The following is a 5,789-nucleotide window of genomic DNA, read 5'->3' on the forward strand; positions in this document are numbered from 1 at the left end:
AGATGAAAATTCATAGCCATAAATGTCTACATTCAAAAGGCAGAAAGATCACAAATAAACAATCTAATTAATTGTCTCAAGGAACTGGAAAAAAATGAAAAAAAAAAATCCCAAACCCAGCAGAAGAAATTAAATAACCAAATCAGAACAGAACTAAATGAAAATTGATAACAAAAGAACTACACTCAAGAATAATGAAATAAAAAGTTGGTTCTTTGACTAGATAAACTGACAGGCTGCATGCTAGATTAACCAGAAGCAGAAAAGCAAGGACTCTAATAAGCTCAATCAGGAATAAAAAAGGATAAATTACAACTGATGATATTTTCTACTGAAATACAAAATATAAGCTCTAAATAATATAAAAATCTCTATGTGAATAAACTTGAAAATGTGGAGAAAATAGACAAATTCTTAGAAACACACAGCCTCCCTGGGCTTAATCAGGATGAAACAGAATTCCTTAACAGATCAATATCAAGTACTAAAATTGAAGTAGCAATAAAAATTCTTCAAACAACAACAACAAAAAAAACAAGTACTGGATCAGATGGTTTCACATCTCAATTTTACCAGACCTACAAAGGAGAACTGGTACCTATCCTGCTGAATTTTTTTTCCTTAACATCAAAGAATCCTCCCCAACTCCTTCTATGAAGGGAAAATCACATTGATACCCAAGCCAGAAAATGACTCAACAAAAAAAGTACAGACCAATATCCCTTATAAATATACATGCAAAAATTCTCAATAAAATTGTAGAAAATGGAATTCAGGTGCTCATCAAAAAAATAATCCATCACAACCAGTGGGCTTCATCCCACAGAAGCAGAGATGCTTCACCATACATAAAATTATAAATGTAATTCACCACAAGAATAGAAATAAAAACAAAGACAATATGATCCCCCCAATTGACACAGAAAAAGCATTTGAAAAAATTTAGACCCATTTACGATAAGAATGCTTAACATAATAGGCATAGACAGAACTTACCTCAAAATGATAAAAGCCATATGTGATAAATGCACAGCCAACATCGCACCATTAGGGAAAAACTGAAAACATCACCACTTAGAAATGACACCAGACAAGGTTGCCTGCTGTCACCACTTCTATTCAATATAATTCTGGAAGTCCTAGCCAGAGCAATCAAAGAAGAAAGGGAAATCAAGTATATTCAAATGGGGGCCCAGAAGGTCAAACTATTGCTCTTTTCTGACAATGTGATCCTATGTTCTAGAAAACCCAAGCAAATCTTTCCAGACACTACTAAAACTGAAAAATGAATTCATCATAGTCTCAGATTACAAAATTAATGTACACAAATCAGTAGCATTCAAATACACACACAACAGTCAAGCCGAGAAACAAATAAAAATCTCAATACATTTCACAATTGCAACAAAGAAAATAAAATACTTAGAAGAGAAGACCATGTATAGCAAAAGAAATCTTAAGCAAAAAGAACCAATTGGGAGGCATCAATTTACCAGACTTCAAGCTATAATAACCGAAACAGCATGGTACTGGCATGAGAACAGAGACAAAGGCCAATGGAACAGAACTGAGAACCCAGATATAAAACGGTCTTCATACAGTCATCTAATCTTTGACAAAGCAGGCACAACAAAAATACACTGTGGAAAAGAATCCTTTTTCAATAAATGGTGCCAGAAAATTGGATAGCCAAATGTAGAAGACTGAAACAGGATCCATATCTCTCAAGTCTCACAAGAATCAACTCAAGGTAGATAAAAGACTTAAACCTAAGGCATGAAACTATAAGAATTCTAGAAGAAAATGTTGGAAAAAGACTTGTAGATATTGGCCTAGGGAAAGAATGTATGAAGAAAACCCCAAAGGCAATCATAGCAACAACAAAAATAAATAAATAAATGGGACCTGATCGAGTTAAAAAGCTTCTGCACAGCTAAGGAAACTATCATGACAGCAAACAAACAACTTATAGCATGGGAGGAAATATCCACATGCTACACTCTGCTAAAGGGCGGATAAATAGAATCTATATAGAAGTCAGGAAAATTAGCAAGAAAAAATCAAACAACTTCATTGAAAAGATAGTCTACCTTCTTTTGAAAAGTTTCTTTTCATGTCCTTTGCCTACTTTTTAATGGGGCTGTTTGATTCTTTCTTGCTGATTTTCTTGAGTTCTAAATAGATTCTAGTTATCAGCCCTTTATCAGATATTTAACATGCAAATATTTTCTCCCTTTCTGTAAGTTGTCTGTTTCTCTCATGGTAGTTTCCTAGACTAATGGCCAAGAAACATATGAAAAAATGCTCAACATCTCTAATCATCAGGGAAATGCAAATCAAAACCACAATGAGATATCACTTAACTCCAGTGATAATGGTCTTTATCAAAAAATCCCAAAAGAATAAATGTTAGTCTGGATATGGAGAGATAGGAACACTCATACACTGCTGGTGGGACTGCAAACTAGTACAACCTTTGTGGAAAGTAATATGGAGATACCTCAAAAAGCTAAAAGTAGAACTACTATTTATTCCAGCAACCCCATTACTGAACGTCTACCCCAAGGAAGAAAAAGACATTCTGTAAAAAAGACATCTGCACTAGAATGTTTATAGCAGCAGAATTCACAATGGTAAATATGCGGAAACAACCCAAGTGCCCATCAATACATGAGTGGATTCATAAAATGTCATATATGTATACCATGGATTACTACTCAGTCACGAAAAACAATGGTGATCTAGCACCTCTTATATTATCCTGGATAGAGCTGGAGCCCATTCTACTAAGTGAAATATCATAAGAATGGGAAACAAGCACCACACGTACTCACTGTCAAATTGGTCTTAATTGATTAACACTTATGTGCACACACAGTAGTAACATACACTGGTGTCAAGTATGTGGGGGCGATGGGTGTATGCACACCTAATGGGTGCGGTGCATACTGTTTTGGCGATGGCCATGCTTGAAGCTCTGACTTGGGTGGGGCTAAGGCAATATATGTAACCTAAACATTTGTACTCTGTAATATGCTGCAATAAAAATACATAAAATAAAATAAAATTATATCATAAACTTTTACAAATCAGGTAAATTTGAAATTGATGCCATTTTCTTTTATAGATATTATAATTTGAGAAGTTATTAAAGAGCATCCCTCTTCCAAATCTGTTTGTCAGTTAAGAGATGAATCTAAAAATGAGAGAAATAGAAATCAAAATATCACCATTATTACTGATGAAGGTGAACTTATAGAATATATATTTTTTTGTTGGCAAGTGAGCTTGTTTATATGTCACACATGTGAATGTTTTTTATTATTTTAATGATACATTACTCTCTGTTGAGTCACAGGTACAACTGAATAACTGAAGTTCTCACCTGCAGAAGAACTAATTCTTTAAAACAGGTATGGCAATACAAAAAAAAATCTCCTTTCCATAGACAGCCCCCCTTTCAAAAACAATGAATTCACATTAATGATGTTCACCTCCTGCTCTCATAGTGATGTTCCTTCCACATGGAGCCAAAGAAAGGAGATTTGCTCCCTTAGTGTATGAGAGAAGAGAATTCATATTTATTCTTGAAATATAGATGCGGATTTTGGCTGGAGATAGTAGTGATCACAACTAATGGGTATAATTTAGCCTGCTTTTTAAAAAAGTTTTCATTGGCAAAGAACCACATCAACATAATAATACTAATATGTTTAAGGAGGGTTTCACTCAACTCTAAGCATTTATACAGTCATACATTTTTGGCAATTGCTATGCAGAAGTATTTAGTTTAATTCAGTCCTATTTATTTATTTTTTTATTGCATTAGCTTTTGAAGTTTTAGTCATGAATTCTTTGCCTAGGCCAATGCCCAGAGAAATGTTTCCTAGATTCACTTCTAGAATTATTATCGTATCAACTCTTACATTGCAGTCTAGAATTCATATTGTGTTGATTTCGTATATGGTGAGAGATAGGGATCCAGTTTCATTCTTCTGCTTATGGCAATCCTATCTTCCCAGCACCATCTATTAAGTAGAGTGTCCCTTCCCAAGTATATGTTTTTATCTGTTTTGTTGAAGATCAGTTGGCTGCAGTTATGTAGCTTTATTTCTGAGTTATCTATTCTTCTCCATTGATCTATGCATCTACTTGTATACCAGTACCACACTATTTTGGTTATCATTGCCTTGTAGTATAATTTGAAATCAGGTAATATAATGCTTTCTTTTTAGCTCTGTTCATTTTGCTTAGGATTGCTTTAGCTATTCACACTCTTTCTTGATTGCATATGAATTTTGGGATTGCCATTTCTAAATCTGTGAAAAAAATGGCATTGTCATTTTGATAGGAATCACATTAAATCTGTAGATCACTTTGGGTGGTATGGTCATTTCAATGACGATACTTCCAATCCATGATGATGGCATTTTTTTCCATTTGTTTGTGTCATCTACAATTTTTTTTCATTGGTGATTTGTAGTTCTACTTGTAGAGATCTTTCATCTCCTTAGTTAAATGCATCCTAGGTATTTTACTTTTTTGCACTTATTGTAAATGGAATTGACCTCTTAATTGGTTCTCAGATGTGTTGCTACTGATTTATAGAATGCCACTGGTTTTGTAAGCTAAAATTTTACTGAAATTATTTATCAAATCTAGGAGTCTTTTGGAAGAGCCTTTATGATTTTCTAGGTACGCAATCATATCATCAGTGAACAGAGATAATTTTAATTACTCTTTTTCAATTTGGATGCCCTTTATTCCTTTTTATTGCCTGATTGCTCTGGCTATTATTAAATTAAATAGGTATAGTGTGGGCATCCTTGCCTTGTTCCAGTTCTTAGAGAAAATGTTTTCAACTCTTCCCTGTTCAGTATAATGTGGGCTGTGGGTTTTTAATATATGGCTTTTATTATTTTGAGATATTTTCCTTCTATGCCTATTTTGTTCAAGGTTTTTGTTGGGAAGGGATACTAAATTTTATCAAATATTTTTTGTGCATCTGTTGAGATAATCATATGGTTTTTGTTTCTAATTCTATTTTTGTGGTTGATCATGTTTATTGATTTATATATGTTGAACCGTCCTTTATCCATGAAATAAAACCAACTTGATCATAGTTTATCTTTTTGATGTGCTGTTGGATATGGTTTGCTAGTATTTTGTTGAATATTTTTGCGTTTGTGTTAATCAGAGATATTTGTCTGTAGTATTGCTTTTTTTGTTGTATCTTTACTTGACTTTAGTATTGGGATTAAGTTGGCTTCGTAGAATTTGTTGGGAAGAATTCCCTCCTCTTGGATTCACTGAAAGAGTTTTAGTAGTATTGGTCCAATTATTCTTTGTATATCTGATAGAATATGTCTGGAATCTATCAGTTCCAGGGATTTTTATTTTTTATATGAGAATTTTATTACTGATTCAATCTCTTTACTCATTGTTGGAGTGTTCTGGATTTCTATTTCTTCCTGGTTCAGTCTTGGGAGTTTTTTTGTTTCTAGCAGTTTATTCATTTTGTCTAGGTTTCCCAGTTTGTGAGTGTGGCACTGTCCATAGTAGTCTGTGCTGCTCCTTGTATATCTGTATAATCAGTTGCAATGTATCCTTTTTAATTTTTGATTGTGTTTATTTGAATCATTTCTTTTTTTCTTGGTTAGTCTAGCTAGAAGTCTATTGATTATGTTTATCTTTTCAAATAACCAAAATTTGTTTCATTGATCGTTTTTTTCTTCGTCTCAATTTCATTTGATCTGTAATGATCCTTGTTATTTCTTTTCTTATTTAAT

This window comes from Propithecus coquereli, unplaced genomic scaffold (genome assembly GCF_000956105.1).
Source record: "Propithecus coquereli isolate 6110/MARCELLA unplaced genomic scaffold, Pcoq_1.0 Scaffold287, whole genome shotgun sequence".
NCBI lineage: Eukaryota > Metazoa > Chordata > Mammalia > Primates > Indriidae > Propithecus > Propithecus coquereli.